The following is a 17681-nucleotide window of genomic DNA, read 5'->3' as shown; positions in this document are numbered from 1 at the left end:
AAAGTTACCTGCAGGTGGTCACATTCTCTTACTATATCTAATTTTCCCAGGAGGTAGTGCCTCCCAAGCAGCCACCCAAAGGAGTGAAAACTGGAGGTTAAGAAAGGAAAAGGAATGAAGGGCAATTAGAAGCAGCACAGGTTTCAGAACTATGTGAGGGGCTGGCCGGTTATTCTTCACCAAGGGGCGACCCTGCACCCCTCGGCGTTAATCGGCTGGACCCTGTCAAACAGCCGATCAAATGATGTAGCCACGGCTCCCAGCAGTCCCTGTTATGTGATCAAACAAAACTGGAGATGCCAACCACATCAGCCCTGTAGGTGAAAGCAGACCCTCCAGGCACCCAGCTGTGGCTAGCAGGGTAAACAGGACTCACTGGAGCCAGCCTCTGGGAAAGACTGGCGCCATGTGCGTGCAGGGCCAGCCCCTGACCCCAGGAAGCAGAGTTCGCTGGAGTGCCTCAGTTGACCGCTCTGCCTCTTCCTGCCATTCCAGCCTCGCGTTTCCTCTACCTCCCTGAGCAAAAGGAAACAGGAAGCAAAGTCTAGTCTTGAATGTTCCAAAGCCTTATGATGTTTACCATTCCCCCCAGGAGAGGAAGGTGAGGGCCGGAAATCTCTCTGCAAAGAAGATACTTTTTTTTTTTTAATTCAATGAAGTGACGCACAGACACAGCAACACAACTTCTCTCTGCTTATAAGTTGTTAAGAGTGATGATAGTCTCAGTCTATTTTAGTCCAGGGAAATCCGAACTCCTTTAGCCGCAATGGCCCCCAAGGGGCGCATGTGCATCTGTGGTTCAGGGTGTCCAGGAGGAGACAGCCTCTCCTTTTGGAGCAAAAAGCATAGTCAACCGGTGGCGGGACAGAGGCAAAAGCTCTAGGGCAAGGAAATCTGGGGGTTTGTGTCAAAGCTCCACCAATCAGGAGCTTCAAGCTAAGATGGGGAGGCTGGAAAGATGGAAGTTGGCATGGGAATCCTGGTATGGACAAGAAATTCCTCCTGGGTCAAAGGCAGGAGGATGTCCAGGAAGGGAGAAGGGCGGGTCATGGATGGACCGAGTTTGCTTGGAGTCCCATGAGAAACGGGGAAGCGAGAGCTCACCACCTTGTGGCCCCCAGCTTCCTGGTGTGCGGCTCTGGCGGCAGGTGTGGGGCTCTAGTCTCTGAAAGTATTGGGAGAGGGAAGGAGAAACTGGCGTCCCAGGCTCCCAGGGGAGGGGAAGCACGCGGGGTTGGGCGGCAAACCCCTCCAGCGTGAATGCGTTGCGGGGCGGGGGGCGGGAGGGGGGGCACGATCTCCGCTTTGCCAGGTGCCCCAGCCCTAGCGCACGCCTCCGTTCCGCGTCCCAATCCACAGGCGCGCGCGAGGCGCACTCACCCTTCTCTCGGCGACGCGCGGGGCGCGGCGCGCGGCGCGCGCACGGGCCCCTCCGCGGCCCCTCCGCCTCCCCTCCGCGCCTCTCCTCTCTTCCGGCAGAAAGTTAGCAGTGGGGAAGGAACTCGGGGCTGCAACAGCGCGCGGCTGCAGAGGCTGAAGCAGGAGCCGCGGCGGAGCCGGGAAGCGGGGGCGCTGCAGACGGAACAGGTGCAGCCGACGGGTCAGTGCGCCCCCCTCGGGGGTGGTGTAGGGCCACCCGGACTCCGCGGGAAGAGTGGGGAGTGGGGCCATGCAGCCGGGCTCTCCCCTGGCGCAGCGGGACAGCGGCCAGGGCCGGGGGTGCATTGGAGTCGCTTCACGCAGCCGGGGCGCCTGGGCGGCGGCGGCGGCTGAAACCATGTCCGGGCAGCGCCGGGGGCTGCTGCCGCGAGCCGGGAGCCGCGGTGGCCCCGTGGCCCGCACCTCCTCCGCCTCCGCCTCCAACTCTCACCGCGCCGCTGCCGCCCAGCGCCTCTGCTAAGTGGCCGCCGGCGAGCAAGTTGCTTTTTCTGTGCACCTTGTCCCTGTCCGTCACCTACCTGTGCTACAGCCTCCTGGGCGGCTCGCGCTCCCTGCAGTTCACCCTGGCGCTGCAGGAGCCGCCGCGCGCCGCCGCCGAGCCGCCGCGCGCCGCCGCCGAGCCCCCGCCGAGCCCGCCGACAACCCTCTCTGCTGCCGCCCCCCGTGCACCTCAGCACCCCCTCGCAGCCGCCCGCGCCGACGCCGGACAACGCGAGCCGCGGGGAGCCCCCGGAGCCCTCCGAGCAGCCCGCTGCCCCCGGGGCCGACGGCTGGGTGTTGGCAATCGGCGGCGGGGGCGCTCGGGACACCTGGCTCCGGACCCCGCTGGCCCCTGGCGAGATGATGACTGCGCCGAGCGCGCTGCTGGAGTGTGAAGCGCAGGAGACCAGCACCACCGACGAGGAGCTCGCAGGCCTGAGAGCGGCCAACGGGAGCATCGAGAGGCGCGGCGCCCTCAGCACCCCCGACTATGGGGAGAAGAAGCTGCCACACGCACTCGTCATCGGGGTCAAGAAAGGAGGCACCCGCGAGCTGCTGGAGGCGATCCGAGTCCACCCGGACGTGCGGGCCTGCGGACCGTGGGCATAGAGCCACACTTCTTCGACAGGAACTACGAAAAGGGGCTGGAGTGGTACAGGTAGGACTCTGGGCTTGGCGCAGGGGATAGATGGGTGGGGAAGACCCAGAGGGAAAGCTGCGGCTTCCCACGCCCTTGGATATCCAGGCACTTCCCCGAGAACCCTTCGCCCCACGAGGGCTCTGCGGACCCTGGCGGGCCTGCTCGGGGGAGCGCGGAGAGGACTGGAGGCTGGCCAGGGATTGCTGTATTTCAGGGTTAGGGGAGCTGGTGTCACACTGCCCTGCCTGCCTCAGGCTCCTCACCCAGGGAGGTGCTTTCTGAAGCTGCCTAGCTCCACGCCTGGGAATCCCCAGCCCAGGTGCCCGCGGGGTGTTTCCCAGCCTGGGCTCTTGTGGGGCTCTGCGCTGCTGCGTTGGGGACGCTAAGGCATGAAGCAGGATAGCTAGATTGACTGAAGGGCTTTGAGATCTCCTGCAATCTCTCAAAATCGCCCTCAAACGTATTTGCGTGTCTGGAATCCGACTTTAGTATTTTCAGGTTAGAGCAAAATGAACAGGGAACAGTTAAAAAGATGATGCTGGCGAGTTTTGGCTTGCTAGAAAAGACTGAGGATGTTCCCCATCTCCAGCAACCCTGGGTTGCTTTGGCATCAGGAGCATCAAGGTCTGCACGACAGTCGGTGCCCTAAGAGTTTTTACATCCTGCACCCCTGCCCTTTCTTACCGTCGCCTCCTTGGCAACAGATTAGAGCTTCTGTCTTGTGAGATGTTCATCTCCCTTGTCTTCCACCGTCTCCCAGCGGTGAGGGAAAGGAGAGGAGAGTAGAAAGTTAAGTGCAGGTAAAATAACTTAGTGATCCGGCTTTCTTGCCCGCCATAACATTTAAAAAACACTGGAGCAGATGCCCAAAAGGCAAACCTCCTTTACTCCCCACCCCTTTTTAGCTCTTTCTGAAAAACATCTGGATGGCTGGTCCCATCTCTGTTGCGTCTCAGTAATTAATTGGAATTGTCAGACAAACACAGGCTTTGTCAGCTAAAGTGGTATTATCATCTTCACAAGGCCAATAGGTAAAATAAGGATTGTTTCCTGACGAGTTGCCTTGCTGTTGAAGAGATGTGCTTTCTAAGTTTAAATTGCAGCCTGCGACAGTTTTAGAAATAACCTGACTTCAGAAATATATAGTAAATGTGTATTATATAATAATACATATTGCTGTATGTGTGTATTATATAACATCTATTATATATGAATATATAATATGTATTGATTGATTTCTTCCGCTTTAGAAAATACGCCTTATGCTTTCAAAGCTTGAGAAAAAGTACACTTAGGCATAAACATTCCAGCAGGTTAAATGGAAACAGCAAACGTGTCTGTTAATGTCTCGTCTGTTTCAACAGACGAGTTGCAACATTTTAGGAGGCTTCAAACAGCCCCTTCCTATCAAAACAGAAACCAGTCAATGCCTGCTTGAACTGGAAAATCAGTATTTATAACATTGCAAGTCATGGCTTCGAGTTTGCGATTATAATTAAAAAGGTGTCAGGATGATTAATGCAACAACAGCAAACCAGAGAAGGAAGGGGATGTTTGGGAAGGTTTCGGTTGTTTAATTGTTGGTTGTAGGAATGTTCTGATTTCTGCTGTGGGGCAGCTTCAGCCCTATGAGGGTCACTGTGGTCTTTTCCTGTTCTAATTTTAAAGCTGTGTATCTTGTGAGAAGTGTCAGATGCCATTTGGGGGAAAGGAAGGCCTGAAGATCAGACCTTTCCAACGTGTGTTGTGTTGCTTTGTGGCAGCTGGAAATAGAGATGGGGGTGTTTGACTCAGGTGACTTAAAATAACGTTGATGACGTGTGCGTGGTGGAGTGCGTGTCAGGAAGTCCCATCGTAGGGTCTGGAGAATTTTCTGAATGAAAGGATAGAAGATGCCAGATTTTCTCATGTTGTTTTACACTGTGGCTGGGAAAGGAAGGTATGAACCGGCCTCGCTGTCATGACATGGCTACTGAAGATGTCATTCCAGCTCGGTGGTACTCTCAGCCATCACTTGTGGTATTTGGACCTTGTGGTATTGCGTGTCAGTATTTGGTAGCCACCTGTAGAACTGTTCCACTGGAGAGGTGTGGACAGAACTGGATCCTCTGGATCCTCACTTCAGAGGACCATGCGGTGTCTCTGTGTCCTCGATCTGCTACGCCAGTGACTTGCCTGTGGGAGACCCTTATGCTCAGTGGTGCCGATTGGAAGTGCGGGAGGAGAATCTGTCTAACATAGAGGTAATCATTAGCCACCCAAACCTGGCTGTTGAGAAGACTCCCAGAAACCCGTTGGACCTGCAGGAGCCGAGTGGGCTGGCACTGGCCTTGGACCGCTCTCCAGCCTTATGAGGGACAGCAGTGCTTTGAGGACATTTGTGGGAATTTTACTTGCTGCACCTCTTCAGGCTCCTCTCTCTCCCATGTAGGAAGAGGGGATGACAACCTCACTCTATTGTAGAAAAGGAAACAGTGGCATTGATTCAAACCAGTAACAGAAACCCTTCCTCTTGGTTCCCTGGTGCAACTGCGTCTTTTCAGTGGTGGCATCGCTACTTAAATGGTTATACCACGTATTCTGCCTGAAATCTTACTCTACTGTTTAACTGGTTAGAGATCCACAGGTTAATTAAAGGCTTTGATTTCCCCCCATATATTTATTTTGTTTTTGTTTTTCTTTTCAGCGTGTTTCCCAATAGCCTACTAATTCTGCTAGTGTTTCTGTTCTGGTTGTGTTTTCAGCAAGAGGGAGAGCGAGAAGAAATTGGGGCTGCTCTCGGCACAGCTGGCTTGGGGTTTCCTCATATCCAACTAGGCAGCCCTAGCAGTTTTATTTCTGGTGTTCCTCAGGCTGTATCTAAATCTGGGTTTTGCTTTCTCCTGTGCTGTTGATCTAACGTGAGTCAAAGACACATCTGAGATGAGAACATGTGCATTGGATTTTCAGGGCAGGGTGGACTGATGGATTAGGATGTGTGTGTTAAAGCTATGGAGAAGCAAGCCTCACTTGGTGGATGGACAGAGGCCAGTGATTAATAAGTGGGAGTAGATTAAACCCTCCACTCCTTCCTCTGTCCACCCCCCAAATAAAAGGGTAAAGCCAGAACACACCTTTCAGTATGAGCTGATACACTCTGGCTGGGCAGAGACCTGAACTCTCCTAAGGGATGGGACCTTGTGGCAGGCCAACTGGCTGCCACAGCAGAACTCATCAAAGTGACAGAGACGACTCGAGCTGTGGCCTCCCTCGTGGTTTACAGACTGAACAGTAACCATGACCACTTTGCTCTGGGAGCCACTCAGCTCCAGGGTGCTGAGAAGGGACCCTCCACGGTTTCCAGTTGTCTGCAGTGGTAGCAGTTAATAGGCAGGTCCCATTGGCTGGGGGAAAATAACTCAGGAAAACAGCTTCAGTCATGCTCATGCCACACAGAGGAAAGTGGTCAGCAGCGTTATTCGCATGTGGTATTTGGAGAGAATGAAAGAGGACAATGGAAAGGCACTGGCATTGATTGAATGCCTGTGATTGTGGTGGTTGGTGCTTCACAGACATGTTATCACATCGGGGTGTCATGATGAGGCTGTGAGTTAAACAGCAACATTCCTGGTTTACTCTCCAGGTGGCTCCCAGAGGGTGAACCACTGGCTGAAGGTTGCTCAGCTGGTCAGTGGTTGAGTTGACCACATCTGTCCAATTTCAGAGTGCTGGTTTCTTTCCCTGTGCCACGCTGCCGCACAGAAAGTACTAGAATGTGTTTTCCTTCTTTCATTCAACAAACACTTAATAACGTTTACCATGTGCCCAGTACTGTTTTAGGTACTGGGGATAAAGTGGAGAAGAAGACAGAGGGAGGACCTGTTCTTGTGGAAATGGCATCTTTTAGTAGGGCGTTAGGGGAGACAGCAAACAAACGAGTCGTTCTTTTAACCTTTTTAATGTGGCTGTGGAAAACTTAAAATGACACTTGTGACTCCCATTGCATTTCCACTGGGCAGGGCTCCTGTAGAGCAGTGCTTTTTAAACTTGAAATGCACATGTTAACATGCAGATTCTGATTCAGCAGGTCTGGGGAGGGACCTCAGACTCTGCATTTCTAACTTCCCAGTTGATGCTGATGCTGCTGATCCCTGAACCTCACTTTGAGAAGCAGGAGTCTAGAGAGTAATTGGGGTGTGTGTGTGTGCATGCACAGATATTATTTTGAGTCAAATGGTTAGGGGAAACCTCTCTGGGGAGGGGATGTAAATGAAGTGAAAGAGTAAGATCCTTCCATGTGGAGATCTAGGTGGAGAGGTTTCCAATAGAGGGAACAGCAGGTACAAAGGCCCTGAGGTGGAAACAGGCCTTATGGCCTTAGAGAGTGTTCTTTCATTATTTCAAAAGCAAGGTGTTTGTAGCTGGACAAAATTGGGTTTTGCAACTTACTAGTTAGATGATCCTGGTTGGATAACTGATTTAACATCACTCATTTCAGTTTGTTTATCTGAGAATAATTCCTTCCTTGCAGGACTGTTGAGAGGAATAAATGAAATAATAAAAGTGAATGTATTTTCTAAGCAAAAAGTGAGTATCCTAGACCAAAAATCCGAATGGACTCAACTGCTAGGTTTTTCCATTTCTCAAATCCTTTTGGTCTCATATGCCTTACCTTCTGTCACAGCTGTCTTAATACTGAGAGAAGAGTCTGTTATTGGGGGTGTTTTTAGGAAAAGTCTAATAATGATTGGCTTTGCAGTCTACATCTGCTTAACCTCTTAAACCAAGGGTCACCAACTCACATGCCTTCTGGGCCCACAGCGATTGTATAAATGAGTGAAATAGACCAGGTGGGGAGAAACTGGGATGCACATGCTCTGTCTAAAGGGGCAGCTACTCTTTTCCACGTGCAAATGTGGCATCAGGGTTATCAGATCTTCCACTTGGTGAGAGAAACTGGAAATCCAGTTTTTGATGTGAAATTATCTGGTGTTTAATGTTGGCAACAGATGGAAATTTCTTCCGAGCGCAGTGTGGGCTAGCACTGCGGACAAACAAAACCCACCTGTGGGCTGGGTACAGCCAGCCGGCTACCAGTCTGTGACTCTGGCTTAAACTCATTTCGGAAAGTAACTGGCACACCCGTACCCTTTGTGGTTGTCAGAATTGTGGCTTCTGTGTGCTATTTTAGGTTAGAGTTTTCCTCCTTTGCAGATTTTGCAAGAGCGTGGGGCAAATACCTGCCCGATACATTGCAACAACAGCAAAAGGAGCTGGGTAGAAAGAGGAACATTGAGGCAGAAAAGGACAATTCCCCCCAAAATTTCCCATTTGTTCCCAATGAACATTTTCCAGAAGTTGAGAAAATTCTCAGCTTTTCACTCATTAATGAGGCAGTCCCCTATTTGATCCATATTGATAAACTATACTTATATAATAGGTTCTGGTCAGGTGGAGAGTGAGAAAAATTGGATTCTGGCTTTGCCTTGCCCCATCCTAGTTCTGTTGGGCATCGGGTTACTTATATTAAATTGTTTCTTTCTCTCCTTTTCTTTTCTTTTCTTTTTTTCTAAATTCCTGTTTCTTTTCTGATGAGGTTGTATTGTCTCCGTAGGGCCCATTGGCCCACTAGAATGCTTTGGTTCTGGAGCAGACGTCTGTGTTAGACCCTTCAGAGGAAGCACGAGAGCACTGTAGGAGGAACATTATTTGGAGCCTGTTTTTGTATCTCTGAGTCAGAATCTACTGCATCCTCCTTGTGTGACCTTAGACAAGTTACTTAATATCACCAAGCCTCCAGTTTTTTGTCTGCAGAATGGGCTCAATGTTACTTACTTGCAAGTGATTATGTGAGGGTGAAATGAAGCGGCCCTTAAAAAGTGCCCCCACGCAGAGTGTGTGACATGATGAATTTCTTCTTCTCCTTCTCTCCTCTCTCTCCTAATTATCCTTTTCCTTTGCTTTTCTCCTTCATTTTCCTTCAATTCCTTCCTTTTATCCTGCCTATCAGTATGGAGGGTCCTACAGAGAAAGCTGTAATGCATTTTTCATTAACAAATCGTCTTTCATTTCAAGATTATGTCTGAATGAGGGATTTCAAACCCTGAAGCGGCTCTTAAGTAGCTCTCCAGAGAATAATCCAAACCAATTCCAGAATTTGGTCTACCGTGACATGAGCCGAAGGAGGAGAAGAGTCTGATTTCCTGGGGTACCTGCAGCCAGCCTTCTCCACTAAGCGGACGGGGTATGGAAGGGGGCAGGCTCTCGGGGCTTTCCTGCTCACATGTTCTTGAGCCCACTGTAGGAAGGAGGCCGCTTGCAGTGGAGAGGGACTGAGGCATTTAGAATGCCGAGGGAATGCTTTGCCTTCCATTTTTCTGCAGAGCTGAAGGCACTGGAGAAGGCAGGACTGTTCTGGCAGACCCCGCCAAACTCCCTACGTTGCGATTTGGCCACTTTCCCTGGAGTTCTCTGGCCATCAGAACATGATTTAATTATTTTAACTTTTGTAAATCATACCAGGCATTTTTAGTTTTAAATTGAGTCAGGAGAGGGGCCTTGAGACTTTAGGTGAATGAGAGATTGCTAGGGTTGTGCGTTAGAAAGTTTTAAAGGTTTTGGGTTTGCATAATGGATGCTATTTCTGAAACTGATTGAAACACTGATCTTTCAAGTCATCTCTTGATTCCATTGGTTTCTGCGGCTTGACAAGCTCCTCTATAACTGTTTTGGGAATTTCAGTCTGAAATTATAATTCACTAAGGGAGCTTTTCAGCCCATCTTGCCATTAATTAAAAGCAAGCGGTTGATGATTTTTTTCTTAACACTCACTAGTTAGGCTTGCCTGCCTTTACTTTTTTTTTTTTTAATCTTTATTTAAGAATGTGTAAAGCATATTTACAGGGAAACAAAGCAACACATCAATTAGGCAATACTTTTTTGGTTGTGAATGATAGAAATTGAGCTTAAATTATTATAAACGAAAAAAGATGCTTTATTGGCTTAGGTAATTAGGAAGTCTGTGGGGTAAGTGGCTTCAGGAAAAGCTGAATCCAGGGGCTTGAATGATTTGACAAGGTCTCTGTCTCTTTCCATTCTTTGCCAGGTTTGTCTCTACCTTGCCTCATTCTCAGATAGGTTATCTCACTACATTTTAGGCAAGATGGTAAGCAGGAACCCATACAAACATTATATGTTTATTTAATTCTTTTGGAAGTAATATATATTTTTTAAATTGAGAGGTTTATACTTTCCCCCAAATTACAGAATTGTTAAACCTCATTATGGAAGTCTCTAGTGTATTGTTTTCTTCTGCATTGTGTTGAATTGTAAATGCTATTGAAAATTCCAGAAATATAAAATTTTCTAAATTTTATAGTCTCTTTTCTTGGTCTCTTGAAAATTTTCAGCTAGCTCTATTCACGTAAAAATACCCTCAACCAAAAGCAGTAGTAAACCATAGAGAAGGAAATAACTTCTCCATTAAAAGACAGACGGCTCCACCACAAAGGCCCATATGAAATGACCACACATTCAAGCAAAGCTGAGTTCCCGAAGGCCAAGAAGATTCCGTGATGGATTGCCTCTAAAGGAGAAGCGTAGACCCATATTTTCATGAGTACAGTTTTGCTGATCTAAAGATGTCTGGGCACACTGAACAAAGTACTTTACTTATAAATGTAAGTTCACATTTGTGATGTCTGATCACTGAGATAATTAATAATGAGGCTACATGAAACTTAGGGTAGATAAGTGATTTGGAAAAAATTTTTCTTAAGAGTTTCTGCAAGAAATTCCTGGAGATGCCTGTGGTCCAGGTTGGGTCATGTGCTCATTCCTAAAGCTGTCGTTGTGTAGTACCCTGATCGGGCCTGGCTGATGTAGCCACCCCTTTGGCCTGGAGTGGTGGGGGGAGTAAGCAACCAGGGCTAGTCCCATTGAGACCATAGGGAATAGTTTCCCCATGAAGATGAGGTGTTCGAGGGTTCTGTTGCTAGAAGAAGTGGGGACCAGTCTAGCCACATGTTTATTAAACCTATAAAGATCTACTTGGGACAGGTGTATGATCTCTCTGAGTATTTTAACCCGGAAAGAGGGACAAAGGGTTAATTTTGGGAGGTTCCATGCACTTGTTATTTTAGTTATTCATTCATTTATTTATTCATTAAACATGTATTGACTTCCAACTTTGTGCTGGGGCAGACATGAATCAGTCATGGCCAGTGATCTGAAAGAGCCTGCAGAGTGGAGAAACGGACAAGTGAATGGTTAGCTCACAAAGTAATAAAAGTCCTGACACAGTGGGGTTTATTCCAGGAATGGAAGAATGGTTCAATCTTAGGAAATCTAATAATTTGACTTATAATTTGACTTATTCTTAATACGGGTAAATGAGAAAAATTCTGTGAATTATTTGATGGATGCTAAAAGGCAAGTGATTAAATTAGCATCTATTTCTAATTTTTAGAACAACTCCTAATAAAGTGGGATCTTACCCAAAGCCAGCATCATCTTTTTTTTTTTATTAATGTTATGGTAGATTACAACCTTGTGAGATTTCAGTTGTACGTTATTGTTAGTCATGTTGTGGGTACACCTCTTCCCCCTTTGTGCCCTCCCCCCACCCCCCCTTTTCCCTGGTAACCACCGATCACATCTCCTTGTCAATATGTTAACTTCCACCTATGAGTGGATTCATATAGAGTTCATCTAAGCCAGCATCATCTTTAATGGTGTAATACTAGAAACATTCCCATTAAATCCAGAGCAAGACTAGAATGCCCATTATCATCACTATTATTTACCATTGCTCAGTAATTAATAGATGATGCAGTTAGATACAAAAAAGAATAAGAAAGGGGGAGGTAGAATTATCACCATTTGCCAGTAATTTCATTTCTTTTGGAAAATCTAAGATAACCAATACCCCCATGAATCTATTAGAAACAATAATAGGGTTCATTAAGGACACTGATGAGGAAATTACTATGCAAAATCTGTAGTTTTCCTACATGCCTACCCCAACCGTTTTGAAAATATAATGAGAGAAAATATTCTATTTATAGAACCAGCCAACCAAACAGAATAACTTGAAATATATTTAGCAAAAGTTGCAAGGGACTTGTAAGAACCAAATTTTAGTACTTTATGGAGGGGCATCAAAGAAAGAGGAGTAAATGGAAAGTGACCTCTTTCTCTTGGCTGGCATGTCTTTTTTCCATCCCTCCCCCCCCATCTTGTCCCTGGCTCTTCCCTCCTCCCTCCCCCCTCCCTCCTCCTTTGATTAGAGTTCTTTGCTGCTAAGTTGAGGGTGTGTTTGAGAGTGGTCTGAAAGTATTGGTTATATGAACGTGGCGAAAATGTTGTACTTCATGTATAGAATTCCCTTACTTTCCACATTACGGAGAAGATGGTAAGACAGCTGTTACTGTTTAGATTCATAAACAGTGGGGTGGGTGCTGATTGTTTTCTATCCCAATTCAGGGGTGGTAGGACTGTGCCAAGGTGTGGATTAATAGTTGAATTGGTGTAAATCAGTAAATTTACATGCACTCCTGTTGTTGCAAAGCAAAAGTCCAGTCAGGGACAAGTGATGGTTATTCTCAATGGGACAGGGAGATGACGGTGTGGATGGGAAAGAATAATGGTGGCGGTGGTAGTGACAGCAGTGGTGATAGACACATATTGTATTCCTGTGCGTGTGCCAGGCTCTGCTCCAAGCAGTGGAGTCATTGAGTCTTCAGAGGACCTGGCGAGATAGGCGCTGTGATTTTACAGGCGAGGGAGCTGAGGCACAGAGAGGTCAAGTAACTTGCTCGAAATGTGGAGTTGGGATTCAGACCCAGGTGTTTGGCCACAAACATGCAGCATTTCCTTTTATTTGTTACAAATCTCTTTCCCACTGGAGGTGGTGTCTTTCAGCATGACGGGAGTGAATAATCACTGCTGGCGTTCCCTTCTAGGAGCTTGTGATTTTCTGCATGCAGATGGACTGCTTGCCTACCAGATGGGCTAATTGAGGCGGTCTCGGCCCAGCAGCAAACTGTGGCAGTGGCTTCCATTCTGGGACCAGCCTCATTCCCACTGTTCCCTTCTCCTGAAATACTCGGCCCCAGATCCTTAAACTACCATCGGCTCCTTATCTGTCCTTCAGGTGTCGGCTCAAATTTCAGCTCCTGGAAAATACCTCTCCCAGTTACCTAATTTAAAGACCCTTTTCCACGTCTGAGCTTGTGATGCTGTTTTATTTTCTTCAGAGCATTTACTACTTTCCAAAATCATGCTACTTAGTTACTTCTTCCTCACCAGAAGGCAGATTACATGAGAGTGGGGGTCTTGTCCATCTCGTTCCTTGCCGGTGCCCAGAACAGTGCTTAGCACCCAGCAGGCACTCCGTCATGGTAGTTTATTAATCACTAATTCTGAATCAATGAATTAATGAATGGAAGGAGGGCCTGCTGTGTGCTAACTTTTGTTGCAAAACTCCAGGCTTCTGAAAAGAAATGACACTCACGTTTCTTGGGAACTCTGGCTAAGAATTGTTGTCAGCTCTTTCACGTACTATTTTTGCAAGACTATTTTGGGTACAAGAAAGAGAAACCCAGGGGCTGGCCCCGTGGCCGAGTGGTTGAGTTCGCGCACTCCGCAGCAGGCGGCCCAGTGTTTCGTTAGTTCGAATCCTGGGCGCGGACATGGCACTGCTCATCGGACCACGCTGAGGCGGCGTCCCACATGCCACAACTAGAAGAGCCCACAACGAAGAATACACAACTATGTACCGGGGGGCTTTGGGGAGAAAAAGGAAAAAATAAAATCTTTAAAAAAAAAAAAAAAAAGAAAGAGAAACCCACTCAAACAAACCATGTGGGCTCAACAGTCTCCCACAAGCTGCCTACCGCACAGGACATCACCTCCTTTATTCCTCACTGCAGCCTCATGAAGTCGAGACTTTCTTATCCCAGTGTTACACAGAAAGTGAATGTGACCTGGAAGGGAGGGCAGGAGTCCCAGGGTCACACAGCAGGCTGGCACAAGCCAGGTGTCTTCACTGTAACGTGGCTTTTGGTTCCTGGCCTTTGTTGCTGATGCTGCCGAAGTTTTAGAAGAGTTCAATTACTCCCGATAGACCATTATGCTCTAAGAGTGGATTATGTTTCTCTAAATGCGTTATCGAAATTACATAGTTGGCATTTAACAATCAAAACATTACGCTGAAGTCCGTGTTTGATATGTCACTCACTGTAGGTACAGGGGCACCCTTCCCGGTGCCTCCTGGCTGAGCCTTCTGCAGGGGGCTGGAGGGTTGGGTGTCGCTAGAGCTGAGGAAGTATTTGAGCCTAACTGCCTGAGCGCCTGTGTCACAGGGCAGTTGGACTGTTTGGAGCCATGTTGTGTTTTGAAAGAAAAAGCTGAACCTGAAGTCAGAATTAAGGCTTTGAGTCTGAGTTCTGTGTCTACCTTGCCTTGTGCACATAGGTAAGTGTTCAGCCTTTGAGCTTCTGTTTTCTTATCTCTCAAACGGGAGTACCAGTCTCTAATAATTCCGTGGTGCTTTTGCAAGGATAGAATGATGATGCTGTGCTGGGATCTGCTTTGTCTACGTCTGTTAGTTGTTATTAATCCATGCACGTTTTCGTGAATTCCCCCAGGTAACTGGTTTTCTGGAATATTGCCCTCCAGGGAGTACCTGAAATACAGGACGAGCATTCTTATCATAAAGTTAGATTAAGAAGTTTAATTTACAGAAACTATTACACACCATGGATATCAAACATCGTGAGGGCAGACTGCATAAAGATCCCGGAATTCTGGAGAACCTCTGTCTGCATCACTCTTTCACCCAGCTCAGGACCACTGATGCATCATTCTTTTGTACTGAAAACGTACAGAGCGGTGGGGTTTCTCATGTATGCCTCCAAAAAGAAATTCTTATTTTAAACAGTGCAAGATGTATTTTAGATCCTGTCTATCTTTCCATTGTCTGTGGCCGTGGGTCCTCTGATTCTCTCAGAAGGAGGACGGATGCAGGAACCGTGCATTGCACAATTTTCAGGACAGATTTCATTTCCAATGCTCACGTTCGCCGTAGGCTCACTTAGATTTCTTTTTGGTACCTTTACTTTTGAGTTGGAGGGTACCATCTATGTAAGAACACGTACATACCACGGTTAGAGCAATCCTACCTTCCCTTCAGTTTGCAGAAATCTCAGCTGTCTAGCAAAAAGGCATATGCAAATTGTTTTATTTTCAATGGCTAAAGATTGGAAACCAACTCAGTATATATCAGTATGAGACTGGTTAAATAAATTATGGCATGTCCACAGAAGGGTTGCAATGCACTGTTCCAAAGAATGGGACAGCACTGTGCTGATAGACATGAAGCCATCTCCGGGGTCCATTGTGGATGACAAAACCAGGGCGCAGAGCAGAGAGTGGTGTAAATCCTTTACACCGTGAACTTCTCTTTTTAAAAAATCATATGAGTGTATTTCTTCAATTGAAAATAGGTAATGGAGGGGCCGGCTCCGTGGCCGACTGGTTAAATTCCTGTGCTCCGCTTCAGCAGCCCGGGTTTTCGCCAGTGTGGATCCCGGGCGCAGACACGGCACCGTTGATCAAGCCGTGCTGAGACGGTGTCGCACGTAGCAGGACTAGAGGGACCTACAGCTAGAATATACAACTATGTACTGGGGGTCTTTGGGGAGAGGAAGAAGAGAAAAAACAAGATTGGCAACAGATGTTAGCTCAGGTGCCAAGCTTTAGGAAAAAAAAGTAAAAAAATAAAAATAGGTAATGGAAAAGAGTGAAGATTTGTAAGCGTCTAAGATATTTTAGCAAAAACGTCCACCAGGAAAACTCGGTTGTCTAATGTTGATACTGTGTTGGTTTTGCTTGAGAATTGCGTGCTGAGCTCTCCCAGGGTGGAGGGAACCCTTGGGGATCAAATAGGCACTTGGAAAGAGTTCACCTCTGAGAATGTCCACTTCCGCCCTGTCTACACCTAGGGAGGACCTGCGTCATTCAGTCATACTTAACCCATTTAGAGGCAGCCTCTTTAAAGCTGAGTTATGCCAGTCGGTACATCTCATGACTAGAATTATGATCGGCTTCTAGGGTTGCTGATCATTCAAGTGTTTTATGGAAGACTAAAACTGGGGAGAAACACATGCACACTCTCACACACCCGTGCACGCACTTTAAAATGATAAAGTCAGTATTTATGACTTCAACATTATGGACCTCGTGGAAGAGCCGGGGTGGGCTTAAAGAGAGGGGGTTTGGCTCAGCGTGGAGACCCTGGAAATGTGTATTAGACACTTCACAGCACTTGTCACCTGTATTTAATCCTACTCTTCTATTCTGATTGGATTTTCAGTAGGTTTATGTTCAGGTTTTAGCATCATTCTGACCCAGGCTCAAATCTCAGATCTGCTAAATCCTAACTGCCTTGGGCTAATTGCTTGGCTTCTCTGAACTTTATTTTGTGATCTTGCAAAGTAGACAGTGTAATACCTTTGCTATAAGGCTGTTGATTGGGTTAAGGGAGATGAATTATACAAAGTGCCTAGCCTCATGGCAGCCCCTGGTAGATACTGATTAATTGATAAGTGTGTCTCGTTATGATGATGTTCTGGGAAGAGAGGCCTTCTGTTAGGAAGGTGTTAGTGGGAATTAAAGAAGATCTCTGCAAGGCTGAGAGGGCCAGAGCAACAACACTTTCAGGAACAAGGAATCAGAGACCCAGTGGGGGAAGCAGCTGTACAAACCAAGATTCCAGAAGAATTTCTCACATCTGTTTCTCAGTAATGATAATTAAATTTAAAATCCTTGAAATGTCCTATGGAGTTTGGGAGGGCATCAAGGAAGAATCTGGAGAGATGGGGCCCCACTGAGGAGCCAGGCTGGGAGCAGCAAATCAAGGAATTCAGTGGGGACAATAGGAGTTCCTTTCTGGGATCTCCCTGAAAAAGTATCGGGACACAGTACTTGGAAAATGACCCCATACATCTAATGGTGTGAAAATCCTGTGGTTTCTTTTATTGGGCACAACTTCTGTACGTATGCATATCAGCCCTCCCAAATCCCAGGCTTCCTATACACTTCATAGCACACCTGCCTCATTCTGATCCAGGAGATGCAGAAGGCATGGAACACATTCAGCTTCCCTCATGGGGCCAGGAGTCCCAGCCCATCCTCGTTTGATGAGGTGTAGTTCGGTTTAACAACGCCACCCGGGCATACAGGGAAGCGATAGAGAGGACGTTCCTTTCTGGGATTTCAAACCCAAAGACAGATTTCCAAGTACAAATTAGGGATATCTCGTATTGTAAGAGACTTGAGGCTTCAGATTCTCACTCATCTCCTTTCCCTTCCTGTTGTCATGGGGACTTCTTTTCCCTGAGTGATTACATCTTGCACTTTGTGTATTGCTTCGGGACCATCGAGTCTCACGTGGGACGTTTTTCACCGCTCGTGGTGTAATACACAGAGGTAATTTCTTTCAAATGATCTTTGCTTGAAGTGGTTTTCAATGAATTCAGAAGAGTCAGAGAATGAATGGAGGACCGACTTTCGAGCCTCGGGTCCAGGCATGGAGCATCTCCCCTCAGCCTTGCCAGAGTGTTAAATGTGGGCTGTTCAGTTGCACTGATGGCACAGAAATAGACAGCTATCCATTTTATTCTCTTGTTTGACCATGAAAGAAAACATTATGTAATGCTATAATCTGTTTAAGTCTCTTCCAGATCACTTTTGAATGTTTTATTTTATTTCTGAAATGGAATGTTGGGATGTTTTCATCAGAAGGGAATAGCTATTATTTCTCCAAGGTGGAGGTTAGTTGTTGCACTGGGGAAACGGTTAGACAAAGCAATCTCGAGGACAGCGTGGTGGAGTCTAAAATTATGCCCTGTGTGTTGCACAGGCAGCCTCTAATAGTTATCTATTTTCAGTATTTTTCAAGGCTCTTGCATACATGGTGTTTTCTTTCCTCTTGTTACTTTGAGCTCAAACAGTGAGAAATTTGACACTAGAACACTTTCTTGGGTTCTTTGCTTCTTGTTTCATTTTATTTCTATTCTTTTCTTTCCCTCTCTTCCTCTTTCCTTCTTCCTGTCCCCCCTTCATCCCTCCCTCCCTCCCT

General features: G+C 47.1%; 1 pseudogene; it reads left to right on the top strand.

Annotated features, from left to right (window-relative positions):
• The first annotated feature begins 970 nt into the window (after positions 1-970).
• The window catches only part of LOC139040245 (heparan sulfate glucosamine 3-O-sulfotransferase 4-like), a 55166-nt pseudogene continuing 38455 nt past the window's right edge, over positions 971-17681 (top strand).

The sequence above is a fragment of the Equus asinus genome, chromosome 14 (genome assembly GCF_041296235.1).
Source record: "Equus asinus isolate D_3611 breed Donkey chromosome 14, EquAss-T2T_v2, whole genome shotgun sequence".
Classification (NCBI taxonomy): Eukaryota; Metazoa; Chordata; class Mammalia; order Perissodactyla; family Equidae; genus Equus; species Equus asinus.
Note: the sequence above shows the minus strand (reverse complement) of the source record. Positions and strands in the feature narration are given on the sequence as shown.